The sequence below is a fragment of the Psammomys obesus genome, unplaced genomic scaffold (assembly GCF_907164565.1).
Source record: "Psammomys obesus unplaced genomic scaffold, mPsaObe1.curated_primary_1811, whole genome shotgun sequence".
In the NCBI taxonomy this organism is placed as follows: Eukaryota; Metazoa; Chordata; class Mammalia; order Rodentia; family Muridae; genus Psammomys; species Psammomys obesus.
In genome coordinates, this window is record NW_026585609.1 from 693,081 (window position 1) to 708,845 (window position 15,765).

Below are 15,765 nucleotides of genomic sequence, written 5' to 3' on the forward strand. Positions count from 1 at the left end.
TGAAAGAAATCGTTATGAAAGCCATTACTCTAAGCAATGGGTATATAGCAAACAGGCTTTAAAAATGACTGACTGTATTTTAACTGCAAAGTAAAATACTCAAGAGTTTCTGAGTTCTTCATGGAAAACAGTGTCTGTACATACATACATACATACATACATACATACATACATACATACACATACATATACACAAAAATAAAAGTGGAAAAATTTTGAAATGTAAAAGTTTTAGAGATAAATGATATACAATGATATAAATTAACTCATGTATATGATACCAACTTCATATATAAATATGCAGACAATTATACAATGAGATACAAAGAAGACAAGGAAGAAACAAGAGTCATAGGCCAGAGGCCAGACATTTGGAGCAGGATGACTACTTCAAGGTGTCCTCAGAATTGGACGAGGATCTGGAGACATGGCTCAGCAGTAAAAGCATCACTGTTTTTACAGGGAACCCAAGTTCAATTCCCATCCTACATGATGACTTACTCGAGTTGCAGGGGATCCAACGCCCTCTTCTGGCATCCTCAGGTACTGTACACACATGGTATGAGTACATGTACTCAGAAAAACATTCATACGTGTAAATAAAATAAATACACTAAAACGTTAAATACAGGATACAGGACCAGCATTTGGGAAGCAAGACAGTGTGTGTACATTGTTATTGTTGTTGTTATCAATGGGTAAGAAGCCTGACCTTTTATTTCCCCACAGCTGTATTTCATAGCAGCAGAGGGGCACAGAAGGCAAATATCCTGAGAACTACTATTAAAAGAACCCAAAAGAAGTTTAAAGACAGGTTTTAATATTCAGCCAAGTCATCTTTCAAAGACATATAAAAACCTCAAGAAATATTGCTCCTTGGAGGATTTCACAAGGCAGCTACTACAGACTGGAAAAGATAAGAGAGTCCATAGCAACTGAGCTGCCATCTCCCTAAGACTGAAGCAAAGGAAAGGATTGGGGTGACAGGCCAGAACGTTTGTCCCCTGACAACAGTGAGAGGCAGGAACTAGTAATGGAAATTTCTGAGGGAGGGAAGAGGTAGGTCAAAGGTAGAGGAGGTTTGCTCAGATCTATGACATCATTTGTAATCCCTGGAGTCAAAGGATATCTTTTAATGCTGGCAGATCAATTGATAGATGTTTGAGCACACTTAACAAATACACAGGTAAAGAAGAAGAGAGATAGCACTATTGACAGAAGTGATTTGGAGGAAGAGAGGTAGGCAGTTGGAAGCGGCTTACTGTTCACCTTGTTGAAAGTCCAACTAAGAGAAACTGACTGAAAACACATTAGAGCCCAGCATTCCTAGCAAACCCTTCGTGGAAGCTCATGGAGCCACTGTGCGTCTTTGTAATAATACCGAGCTGTTATTTTTTCCTCTAGGGCATAGACACTTGCTAATAAAGATGGAATTACTTGCATTTTGGCAGAATCAAAGCAGTAGCCCTGGCTGTCTCCACACTTGTAGGGTTGGTCCTAGCCACGTATTTCCATTTCATTTTCTTTTCAGCTCTGCTTAAGTAAGTAAAACTGTAAAAATTATTGATTTTATTACATCTCGGCCTTGGAATACATGGTGTTTCGCAGTCTACATAGCCAAAAAGGAAGAAGACAGAGCACTAGCCCACATCAAAAAGGGTCAGTTATCTCAAGGCGAGGCACTTGGGCAATCATTTCTGTGGTGGGTGGAGCCAGCTTTTCTCTCCAGGAAATACTATCTTTATCTGAAATAATAGTTGTCTGTCAGTGGTTAATCTGATCCAAAATTTAGCAGGCAGGTTTTCAAAAATAATCCCCATTCAAGGGATAATCCCCATTCAACCAAAGCAAAATCTTGAAATCATGGAAGTGCTGTCACCAGCTTTGAGCTTGACAGCCTTCCAACACTTCTAGGTAGTTTTCTGATGAGGCCACTGGTGATATTATTAAATGTTTTCCCTACTACTTGACAAGATATGCCAATATTTAGAAGATCTGAGTATCGGTGAACCAATACTTTCTTTTATTTCTATTCTTTTTTATCAAAAAAATTAATTTTATACTAATTACAGTTTTTGCAATTTGTGTCACAGCTGTAGCCCCCTCCCTCCCTCCCAATCCCACTCTACCTCCTTCATTTCCTCCCATTCCCCTCTCGAAGTCCATCAGACCATAGTATATCAGTTCTCATAAGGACTGGCTCCATTGTCCTCCTCTGTGGCCTGGCAAGGCTGCTCTCCCCTCGGGGGGTGGGGGTGTCAAAGAGCCAGCCACTGAGTTCATGTCAGAGACAATCCCTGTTCCCCTTACTCAGGAACCTACTTGGAGACTGAGCTGCCATGGGCTACATCTGAGCAGGGGTTCTAGGATATATCCATGAATGGTTCTTGATTGGAGTATCAGTCTCACAAAAGACCCCTGTGCCCAGATATTTTGGTTCTGTTGCTTTCCTTGTGGAGATACTGACCTCACCAGGTCCCACTATCTGCCCCATCTTCCATAGGATCCCCTGCACTCTGCCCAAAATTTGGCTAAGAGTCTCAGCATCTGCTATGATACACTGCTGGGTAGGCTCCGGTCCTGTTTCCTGTTTTCTCCTTCTTCCAGTGTCCATCCTGTTTGTCTTTCTGAGTGGAACCAATACTTTCTAAATGACTTTTACATAAGAATGTGAACCTAAGAGTTGCAACCTAAATCAAAAGTCCGGTCTCATCTCAGCATCACAGAAAACAGAAACTCCATCAACAGTTTCTAAGATGCTAATAAAGCTGATATTGAAGGAACAACTGCTGGCAGAATTTTAGCGAAATGTCAGAGGAGGTGATTTATAATTGTCTAGCAAAAATAAAAAAATAAAAGAACCTACTAAAATCTGCTTTACATCTCTATCTATGAAACCAGAATTTATTTTTTCCTCCCCGCAAAAATGCAGTGATGGATTTCATACAGAAATACAGTGATGGTGACAGCTTGGTCCTATCAAAACCGACATCCAGATAATTTTTGAATGCACGACAGGGCTAACAATCACTGTGAGTTATTTTTTTGAAATACAGTATTTTTTAAATTTAAGTCTTTTAATGTATAAATGGGTTTGTTGTAACTTAGAAATTAATGTGTATATTAACATTTTAGTTTTTATTTCTAATTTAAGATATATTTTAGGTATAGCCCAAATAAACACAAGCACTTTGGGACTCTTGATAATTTTTATGACTATTGACAAGTTCAGCAACAGATACGCTAAGCAGATTATTATTATTTTTACAAAATCACTGTTCTTTATTTTTTAATATTTTTTATTATTATTAATTACACTTTATTCATTTTGTACCCCCCATAAGCCCCTCCCTCCTCCCCTCCCGATTCCACCCTTCCTCCCCTTTTTGCATGCATGCCCCTCCCCAAGTCCACTGATAGGGGAGGTCTTCCTCTCCTTCTTTCTGATCTTAGTCTATCAGATCTCATCAGAAGTGGCTGCATTGTCCTCTACCATAGCCTGGTAAGGCTGCTCCCCCCCTCAGGGGAGGTGATCAAAGAGCAGGCCAATCAGATTAGGTCAGAGGCAGTCCTCTTCCCATTACTAGGTAACCCACTTGGAAACTGAACTGTCATGGGCTACATCTGTGCCCATTGTTAAGATTCTGGGTTATCTTAACAATAACCTGAGAGTGTTAAAAAGATCAACAATTGAAAATACGTTCATGGAAAAATAACTTTAAAGTAGAAACTGTATCTAAAAGCTTATATACACTGGATGTATCACTGTGATGGTAGATGGGCAACCTCTCTGGCTCTCCTGGGTTCAGCCAAGAATTACAACCTTGGGCTTGGGGAGGTGGCTCAACGGTTAAGCATGTTTGTTGCTCTTGCAGAAGACTGGAGTTTGGTTCCTAGAACCCATATCTGATGTCTTAAAACTGCCTGTTCCTAATTTTCCACTAGGAGATTCTGTTGGACCTCCAGAGGCTTCATTGAGGTATGGAGACTTTGCACCTGCTCTAAATATCTCCCTGTTAAAGTCCAAAAACTTTACCACACCTGTGAGGGAGAGCTGACCGATCACAAAAGAGGAGCAACGAGTGAGAAAGAGAAGGGGACAGGGTAAGATTCGGGGGCTGCATTGATTTCTCTCACAATTGCTGTGATGAAAATACCTGGCAAAAGATAACTGTTCCTCATGGCAGGGGAGGCACGGAGGCAGGAGTGAGAGGGGGCGGTCACACTGCATTCTCAGGGAACAGAAGACAGGGGGTAGGGCTGGGCTGTAAGGCCTGAAGGCCCGCTCATGGTAGTCCCTTGCTACAGGGAGGTTCTACTTCCTAGAGCTCCACAGCCATTCTAAACAGTGTCAGTCACCGAAAATCAAGTGTTTAACACAAAAATAAGAAATGTTCCTCATAGCCTTGGCTATTTGAGCAAGTGGTTCCTGGTTGTTGGCCCTGTTTGGGGAGTTTTGGAGGTGTTACGTATTGCAGGAGGAAGTAAGTCACTGGATGGGCTTTGAGATCACATAGGCTCATCCTGCTTCTGTTCTCTCTGCCTGCCATGTTTAAGGAAACTTGAGCTCTCAGCTCCCTACTCTGGCCACCCTGCCTGCCTGCTATGATGCCGCTTAGCCCCCTGGAAACACTAAGCCAAAATAAAATCCTTTTATGAGTTGCTTTGGGTCATAGTGTTTATAAGAGTAATAGAGAGGTAAATAAGATGAGACCATTTAGCACTCAAACCATAGCAGGGACACACCAAAGACATGACCAGAACAGACACTTTTCTGAATGGCTGTCCTCCGCCGCTCTGGCTCCTTCTGCATACATTCTGTGCAGCAGAGAACACAGCAACTGAGCAACTTCTCAATCTGTGATGTTTCAAAGGCATGGTTTTCTTAAGCTATCCTGTTTACCTCATTTCAAAGTGGTTTATTTATTTTCTAGTTCCCTGATTACGTTTTCCATAGAATTTCTCACCTGTGGTAAGTAGAACCACCCTAAAAGTTGTTTTCTGACCTCTAGAAGATTTAATGTTCTTGCTGTTTTACAGCAGCCCAAGGAACGCCATTGGTCAGCATCTATGTAATGCAGTGATGAAGGCATACACATTAAAAAAAATGTTACATAATCTCATAAGCAATGGCACATAAGTGGACATGTGTGTACAGGCAAAGAGGCTGGACATCAGAAGAAGGAGAAAAGAGGGAACAAGTCAGGAGCCTGACACAGAGGACCTCTGAAAAGCTCTGCCCTGCAGACTATCAATGCAGATGCTGAGACTTATGGGCAACCTTTGGGCAGAGTGCAGGGAATCTTAGGAAAGAAGTGGGAAATAGTAGGATCTGGAGAGGACAGGAACTCTACAAGGAGAGAAACAGAACCAAAAAATCTGAGCACAGGGGTCTTTCCTGAGACTGTCACTCCAACCAAGAACCATGCATGGAGATAACCTAAGACCCCTGCACAGATGTAGTCCATGGCAGTTCAGTATCCAAGTGGGTTCCATTGTAATAGGAACAGGGACTGTTTCTGACATGAACTGATTGACCTGTTCTTTAATTACCTCCCCCTAAGGGGGGAGCAGCCTTACCCGGCCACAGAAGAAGACAATGCAGCCACTCCTGATTAGACCTAATTGACTAGGATCAGAAGGAAGGAAAAGAAGTCCTCCCCTATCAGTGGACTTGGGGAGGGGCTTGCATGCAGAGGGGGGAGGAAGGGAGGGATTGGGACAGGAGGAGGGAGGGAACCAAAGGGGAGATACAAAGTGAATAAAGTGTAATTAATAAAGAATTAAAAAATGTGAGGTGGAAGTGTGTGTGTGTGTGTGTGTGTGTGTGTGAAATCTTAGGCTAGAGACACAGCACAGCTAGTGTCTAGCACAATGAGAGTAGCCCTATGTGTGATCCTTTTTCCAAGTCCACTTGTGAAATTCCCTCAGTTATTTGTGTTGAGTCTGTAATTCTTAGTAACAGAAGGTATTGCTAAAGAGTTTCAAATAAACACTTGGGATGTGGCAACCTTCTCTGGAAGCCTAGATAAGATATACTCCTTTCCGCATCTCTCACAAGACAGACCTGCACCATGCAGTAGTGGCTGTGAACTAGGAAAAGACAAGAACCACTGGGAGCAGTGCATTAGGAAGTGGGGAAAAACAGAGGAAGTTCAAATTCTTCCTCTTCTGAGGATTCCTTAAATTGATTCCGATCCATTGTCAATCTGAAAAAGAAGATAGGGCTTGGGGGTGTAGGAACTAGTGATGGGCAGCATGGAAGACAAGACACTCTTTTGTACAAATGAACTGAGACTTTTGCTATTCACAATCTCAAAACCAGTATCATCAAATTAAAGATAAGAGAATTTTTTCATCATCAGTAAAGTACTGTATTCTCATGTATGATTAATTTAAAAAAGCACATTGAATTAGATATTTTTGAAATCAGTTATAACCCGAAGCAAAGAGTCGAATTGCAAAATCTGCCAGATAAACACACACACACTATGTTCAAAGGGTCCAAAGGTGATCTCTCCAAAGAAACAAAGAAGGCCACAGAACGTGGGTGTGTGTCTCAATGTATTTTTCAGTTGCCAAGAGAAAAGAACCACTGACCTAAAGAAAAGTTTTAGTATGTGCTCAGGTTTGAGCCATGCCACTGGAATATGCCGGTCTCACATTATACAACCAACAAAACCCTTTTTTGTGGGGTGGGGTGGGGTCTAAGTGAAGGTCTTGAGTATCTCGGGCTGACCTCAATCTTGTGTGTAACTGAGGATGACCCTGAACTCTGATTCTCCTGCCTCCAGCTCCTGACACTTGCAAAGCTACAGGCTAGTGCTAACCCTTCTCTCAGCCACAGCTCATAGCATTCCTATATGTTATTCCCACTTGGGGGCTTTCTTAACACCGAGGCACCGAGTCCACCCCCACAGGTTATCCTTGATCAAGTACACTGCGAGCCGCACATGCTAAGTGTCATCCAGGCGGTGCTGCTGTCTTTAGGAGCTGCATCCCAGCTTTATGAGAATGAACTTGGCAAATGAATAAAATAAATATTATTTTTATAAAAACATAATTTACTAAAGGCACCACAGAAACAAAATTGGGATAGTTTCATATTTTTCCAAATGGAGATTTTTCAGAAATCTGGGATTTTCAAGGAAAATCCCAGACCCAAATGGCTTCACCTCAGACTTTCTTCAGCTAATTTAGAAAAATATCCGACCAATCTGACCTCACTCACACTCGCACCCCTCACCTTCATCATACACCAGAGGACAGAGGGAACAACAAATTCCCTTCACAGTTTTGGGATTAAATATTATTAAATATATGCCTTAGAAGACTCTTAGAGAAAAGACAAAGATGAAAATACCTAGAGACATAGGCCTCCATCTCTAAACTAAATATAATTAATGGTAACAAATTTCATTTAGAGAGGAGATGGGGACAGGGAGAATGGAAAAGAAAGAGAAAGTGAGAGAGAGAGGAGAGATGTAGAAAGAGGAGGATGGGGAAGAGAAGAAACAGAAAAGGAGGGGGAGGCAGTGAAAGAAAGTGAAAAAGAAAGGGCTAGAAAAGAAGACAGGGAGAGTGGGAGAGAAAGTAGGAAGAGAAAGGAGAAAGGGAGAGAGAAAAAAGGGATGGAGAAGAGAAAATAAGAGAGGAAGGGGAAAGGAAACATGCTGTTATAGATAAAGAAAATCTCAATCACTTGATTTTACCAATAAAGACCCAGGAGTCAGGTGCTGGGGTGAAAGCCTATTAGGTCAGAGAGGCAGAGAAAGCGCCCAGCTGACCTTCCTACTAAGCTCATGTCTCAGAGGAAAAAGATGCTTCTCCTCCAAACTGTCTTAAATACCCATCTCTCAAAATCCCTTCTTTCTACTTCATCCTTGTCAGATGGTTTCTTGCTGTCTTGACCTAGGGATGATTTTATTTAGCTCATGGATTGAAGGTGTGTGCTAGAACTGTGCCCAAACCACAAGTACTTGTTTACAGTAACCCAAGAGTAAACAAAAGTCTTGGGTTAACAGTGTGTGTCAGGACTGAGCCACTCCACAACCAGAAACACATTTTTTACAGTTTACAATATCTAGTTTCACAATGGGATCAAATGTCCTGCAACAGGAAGAAGATAGGGGAAAAAAACAAAAAGCCCCATTGATAGTAATAAGTAAATTCTACAGCTTTAGATGCTTTCTCTGGGCATGGTGATAAGTAACAAAATCAAATTATACCTTCATCCACATGGCTAGTCTTGGGTTTGCAGTGATATGTAACTAAATAATTTATTTATTGACAGCATCATCTAGTAAAATCACACTCCAGCATCTAGAAAAACTGCTCAGATTCTCATATTCAATTCTCAACAGCCATTCCCTGTAGCTTGAAATTGCAATCCACAAATCCAGTCTCCCTCTGCTTCCTCTCCAGCTCCCACCATTCTATTATCCTACCTTCAGAGCTCATTCATGGTTTGCCAGGACAGGCAGTCATTCCCTTGTATATAATCTTAATTTAAAAACCTATCATCATTTCATTGCCTGACACAATCCCAACTCTAGTTTAACTATGTTTCTGCACACCAGATATCCTACTATTGAATCGGAGTTGAGGTTACTAACCAGATACCTTAAAAAACATCTACTTGAGTTTTTGATCTTAGCCATTCTGATTGGTGTAAGGTGAAATTTCAGGGTCATTTTAATTTGCATTTCCCTGATGACTAAGGACGACTAAGGACGTTGAGCATTTCTTTAAGTGTGTCTGTGCCACTCGATATTCCTCTATTGAGAACTCTCTGCTTAGCTTTGTACCCCATTTTTAATTGGATTACTTGATTTGTCGCTTTTTTTAACTTCTTGAGTTCTTTATATATTCTGGATATTTGTCCTTTGTCAGATACAGGTTTGGTGAAGAGCCTTTCCCAGTCTGTATGCTGTTGTTTTGTTCTGATGACAGTGTCCTTTGCTTTACAGAAACTTTTCAAATTCATGAGGTCTCGTTTATTGATTGTTGATCTTAGAGTCTGTGCTATTGGTTTCTGTTCAGGAAGTTGTCTCTTCTCAATGAGTTCAAGGATCTTCTCCACCTTTTCTTCTAACAGATTTAGTATATCTGATTTTATGTTGAGGTCTTTGATCCACTTGGACTTTAATTTTGTGCAGGATGATAAATATAGATATATTTGCATTTTTCAGAGGGCCTGTGAAAGACTATCCAGCAGGGTATCAAAGCAGATGCTGAGACTCATAGCCAAACTTTGGGCAGAGTTCAGAATATCTTATGAAAGAAAGGAGAGATAGAAAGACCTGGAGGGGACAGGAGCTCCACACAGAGAGCAACAGAACCAAAAAATCTGGTCCCAAGAGTCTTTTCTGAGACTGATACTCCAACCAAGGACCATTCATGGGGATAACCTAGAACCCCTGCACAGATGTAGTCCATGGCAGCTAAGTATCCAAGTGGGTTCCCTAGCAATGGGAACAGGGACTGTCCCTGACATGAACTCAGTGGCTGGCTCTTTGATCACCTACCCCTGAGAAGGGGAGCAACCTTACCAGGCCACAGAAGAAGATAATGCAGCCAGTCCTGATGGGATCTGATAGGCTAGGGTCAGATGTAAGGGGAAGAGGACCTCCCCTATCAGTGGGCATGGGAGGTGAAGAGGGAGGGAAGTGGGATGTGGAAGGGATGAGAGAGGGGGCTACACCTGGGATACAAAGTGAATAAACTGTAATTAATTTAAAAAGAAACAGAAAAAGAAAAAAAAACATCCAGAGTACTCATCATTCTTCCTCCTCTGGGCACTGGCCTCTTCCATATGGTGTTGGTTTTGCAAGTGCAGTAATTCCTCTATTTTCTATCCTTACAAATAGAAGCAACATGAAAATGACATCCTTCTCCAACCAACTTCACCAAAGCTCCAAGTGCATAAGCCCTCAAACACTGCTACCAGCTCCAACATCACGGTGCTGGTGGAGTAAACCAGGTGGAAAACAAGAGGATGCTTAGAACTACCAGCAACAGCACCTGGGAAGCAGCAACAAGCACAAATCAACACGCCCAGTGCACTAGACACCACAGAAGGTGGAGCTAACCATCGATGCATGCATACAGCTTTCTAGGTGATACTGATGTGTGCCAGATGAGCCTCTGGAAGTTAATGGTTGAATCATGCCTCAAATTTGATCAAAATGCAGGGAAACGGGTTAGAGATTGCTCAGCTCTTAAATGGACGTGTTGCTTTTGCAAAGGACCCAAGTTTGGCTCCCAGCAGCCACATTAGCCAGGTAACAACCACATGTAACTCCAATACCAGGGAATCAAACGCTCTCTTCTGGCTTCCATGGGCATACACACACACACTTACATAAATAAAAATAAATCACAAAAATAAAACAAAAGCCTTTCAAGGTAGAGTACCTTTAATCCCAGCGCTTGGGAGGCAGGTTGATCGCTGCACTTTCAGAGACAGCACAGTCTACATACTGAGTTCCAGGACAGCAAGGGCTATGTAGAGAGACGCTGCCTCACAAAGCTAAAACAAACACAAGAATAGAAAAGTATACAAAATGAAAATTTACATGTGTATGGCTTTCTCATGTGCATACTCATAAAGTTTATATGAACATAAATTAAAACAAATGAGACAATTGCTTTAGTATCAATTGCCATAGCTTATAGGGTACTTTTGCCTTCCGGTGTTCTCATTTCTTATTTCCTGGCATTATTTTCTTCATTTGTCTTGTCTAATAATGCTTCCATCCACTGATAAAATCTTCCAAATCACATGATGCTTCTGAGAAACGAATCAGTTTTTTGTAAAATTTTGGTGATGGGCTAAAACTAACGAAAGCTAAATGTGCACATAAAAGGCAATGGCCTTTAAGCTCTGGTGTACAAAGATACCAACCTTTGAAGGAAATTGGAAACATTACAGCTCCTATTACTACAGCCCAGAGTAGAAGTCTGTGCACTTAAATTGTGCTTTTAGAATTCCATTAGATGTTAATTTACACTTGAAACATCTAGGGCATTTAGTGTTATAAACTTTGAGGCCAAGAAAATGTTCTTACTATTTATATGTTAAGAGAAAGTAAGTCAAATGGTAATAAAAAGGAAATGTTCTGTTTATATATTCTTCATATTATATATAGCATTACAACTTGATAGTTTGCCCAGAATTTCAGAGCCTTAGATGCACAGATCAAAGCTGCCCTGTGCACGCTATCCCACTTTTGAGTATATCATTTCAGACACCCAATTTCCCTTGACCATGGTGAGGCTGCTTGCCTTCCTGATTTCTTTTCTGTGTTATGTATGTTGTTAGCATGGCCAGCCCTGGATCAGAGATCTCCATGCTTTTTCCCAGCTTCTCGTGATATCTCAAAGGACAAACAGAGTTTACCTTTTTCAAAGATGGCACTGGTTTAGAAGTCTGCTGCTAACCCTGAACTCACACTGTCCTTCTGAAATGTGGATAACAGGACAGAGACCTCCATATTCAGCTAGCCCCTTGCAGTTCAAGATTTCTCACCTCCTTCTTAAATGTTGGACTCTGACCTGTGTGATATACATTTTCCATGAGCTGAGCCACTGCTGAACACTACAGGATCACCGTAATCTGGCTCCCGTTGTACTAAGCAAGCTCATACATTCCAGGCTCATGTTGGCTCTTAGAACCCACAACCAACGTTGTACTCACAACGTTGTACTCACATGTGCAAATTCTCTCTCTCTCTCTCTCTCTCTCTCTCTCTGTGTGTGTGTGTGTGTGTGTGTGTGTGTGTGTGTTTACAGACGACTGTAGAGACGGCTCAACACATACTGCTCCTGTTTTGCATATTTCAGAGAACTGGAACTTGAGTATAAGCACCCATATCAGGGAGTTCACAACTGCCTCTACCTCCAGCTCCAGGGGATCTGGCATGGCTCATTAACACAACAAAACAACAGTACCATCCTAATAGCTAGTGCCCCTTCACTGAGAAGTATTGTGGAATCACGCTGTTTCTATGAATGAATTGACTTGATTTTCATGATCTCAGATTCAAAGAACTTAAAATTAAAGGTAGTATTTTTATTATATTTTTTCCTTCAAAACTACCCCTGTTTCCTGATATTTAAATTCAATACCTAGGCTCAAAGATTGGGTATGGATACATTTTAAACCCAGGAGTCACTAAGTGCTATGAACAGGTGTCTGCTAAGAAACATACAATCCATTTAGTGGAGGCCGGTAATGACGGCTTTGTTTCCACAGATGGTGCTGGGTTATTAGAGTGGAAATTCGCCAATAAGTTTACCAGGTACATTTCCACTTACCAGAGGAACCTATGTGAAACCCAACTTTGTATTGTGTTAGTCTGTGTGTGTGTGTGTGATAATTGAACTCAGCTTTGATTCCCTCATACAGCCCAGTCTGATCATATCTGCTATTCCCCTTATCTCTGAAACTTCAGTTTTCCTGACAGTAACCTAGCATCATGCAAAGAATTCCTTGAAGAAAAAAAATGTTTTATTCACCTTCAATTTGCTTGCATTGTAGCCAAACCTCATTCTTTTCATAAGGCAGACAATGTGCATTGGTGGATTGAAATATTTAGGAAATATCTATGACACTAAATGTATTCAACCACATTCCCTGCCTGACCACAGGGAAGTCATTTTACTTCTCTTTATCCTGGGGAGGCCATAAATAAGATAGACTCTAAAACACATAAATAGACTTACTTTGAGTGGATCAGAGTTGAAGTATAAAGACGTGTTAATACAGTTCATCGTTTGTTTGTTTGTTTGGGGTGGGGGGAAGCAAGACACTACTATTTTCCTGATTGTGCAATAGCTACAGCTTAATAATGTCAACAATGTAGAGTTGAAGGATTTGGAGCACTGAAACATTGCTTTCTTGACTGATTCGTGATCTTGAGCAAGTGACACTTGGGTTTCTTTGGCTCCCTCTTTGTATCTAGAATTCCCTATCTTATGTTTTACCAAACACTTTTTCATGGCAAGACAGGACAAAAGCAAAACCCATCCCCTCTATCTGTCATTAACACCCCAGCTCTGAAGATGTTGATAGATGATCTGCTTTTTTCCAAACAGATGTTTCCATTTGAAACTCTCAACTTGAATTAAGTAAAATAGGCAAATAAATGGTGGATTCATTTTACAGTGAGTATAGATGTAACTTTAATTTGCCAGATGTAATTGTTGATGAGGATTACTGCTGAATAAGCCCATCCTTTCTAGTTCTTTCTGAACTCTGGCTGGCAGGTTCAACTCAGCTGTTCTGGCTCAAACGCCTCTCCAAGCTGCCTGATTCAATCTGGCTTCTCTTTCTTCTCACTGAATTGCTCAAATTGCACTCAACTGACAACTCACCTCAACTCAACTGACTGATTCATTGCCTGAACTCAACTATCCTGACACCCAACTGATTTCAACTGAACTGACTGAACTGATTCAACTCTCCTTTCTCTCTATTGTACCCTCCTCTACTGTACTGACTTCTCTACTGAACTCTACTGTAGTCAACTCTACTGTATTATTTTCTCTCTCTTTTTACTGTACCCAACTCTTCTCTATTGCTCTTAAATAGCTTCTCTTTTCTGTGCCGTTCTCATAAGAATTGGATATATCCTATCTCTGACAGTTTCTGTCAAATATTTCTCTGATTCATCACTCTGTCACTTTAAAATATGGACTTCATTTTCTAGTGTGTTGAAGATTTATTTTTTTTTCCATTTAGCATTGGATGAGTGCACTTTTGCTGGGATTTGTTTATGACACATATTTGAGATAAAAGGTTTCCTCTTTGTCTTTGATATCAATGTAATCAAATAGTGGATTACTGATCAATTAATTCAACAAACATTGGCTATTCCCCACTCTTAGACACTATTCCAGTGGCAAAAACATAACAACGAAGAAAAAGGTGATGGTTAGGGTGATAGTGAAGTGGTAAAATACTTGTCTAGCTTGCATGAGGTCATGGTTTAATCTACAAATAAATGCAAAGAAGGAAATAAAATGAAATAATCCCCACCCTCAGAGAGCCACCATACCTTCTTTCTTTAAAGAAATTATTACATTTTTCTTTATTTGTTTTGTGTACAGGTATGTGTATGTGTGGGAGCTTATGAAGTCAGAGGACAATTTATAAGAACACATTCTGTCCTTCCACCATTGGGTGCTGGGGATGAAATGCAGGCCCTAGCCGGGTAGCAGCCGCCTTTATCCGCTGAACCATCTTGCTAGCCCTGTCATGATATCTTAACAGTAAATATTTTTCTAAGAAATGTGATTTTCTACCTCTAAAATTTAGTTATGCTATTTTCTTCAACACCCTTAAATTAAGAGTTTTAATTCCTTATGAATACTCTTTATTAAAAGAGAACACATCTCAAAATCTCAATAATAATGACATTACCAATGTTTTTCCAAAATTTTATTTAAAATTATGAACACTACGTGTAAGCATCTCTTTTTATCTGAATTGTTTGGTAAAATGTTTTACAGAAATAATAGAATTGTTTGTAGTTTTACAACTGAAAATAAAACCATGAAAAATGTTTAGAACCTAGAGTTGTTCCTTGAAAATTGGTACTCCGAGGTGGGAGGAGATTACTAAGCAGTTGAGAGTATGAATTGTTTCTGCAGAGCACCAACCTGTATTCCATTCCTAGCACCCACATCACATGACCCACAACTGCTGGAAACTCCAACTTCAGGGGATCAAACACCCTCTTTGGCCTCCATGGCCACCTGCCCTCACTTGTTTATATCCACACATAGCCACAGGTTTACACATACTTTGAAATTAAGTATTTTTAAATGTAAAATTGGTACTCTAAGAAAATTCAGGTTTATATTTTTATGTCAAAGACTGTAAATTTTGCCCACATCTTCATTTATAATCTCCTTTTTATAATGGAACCTTCCCTTGTGAAGGTTCCCATCTTTTCTTTTGCCATCTAGTCCCATTAATGACTAGAATGTTAGTAGGTTATAAAACAATGGAGCAGAAGCCGCATGGAAACTTGTCCAGAAGCAAGAGAACAGACAGATCTAGCAAGTCAACTTCAAAGGAATGACACCCAATTCTGTTCACAGGAGAGGGAAAGTATCTGTTAACACTCCATCATTTGTAAATTCTAGTATGTTTCAGACAAACAGGAGCTTTGTTGATTCATTGTCCCTATTTAATTGCACCCAGTTAGCTATCTGTGCTAGACAGTATATAATGCTTCCCATCATGCTTACTCGCACAAGACGATAAAGTTCTGCAGTATGTACTTGACTTGTCCAAAAATTAGAGACTGTCCAGAAAGAGAAAAGCAAAGACATTTATCTGCTCACCATTGCTACACAGTCTGGAAAGAGACCAAGTTCTTCATAGCCAGAAAAATAAATGATTGGGAAAGCCAAAATATCTCTATGGAGAAAGGCAAAGCCATGCTATTGGCACAAAGGAACTATCAGCAGATGCCAACAAAGCTGAGAAGCAGGGATGTAGCAACTCATTGGTCACATCAAATTGTTTGTGACATTTCCTGGTTTTAAACAAAGAGAATGCTTTGTAAATGAAAATAGTCATTACATACAGTTTCTAAAGAGATGTATTTGTGACTTGTGTTACACAATTAGTGTAATTACTTACACTAGTTAGTGTAAATATTGAAATCTAATCACTGGTTCAGAATTAATGTCACACCCCTTCCTCTCTTCTTCTTCTTCTTCTTCTTCTTCTTCTTCTTCTTCTTCTTCTTC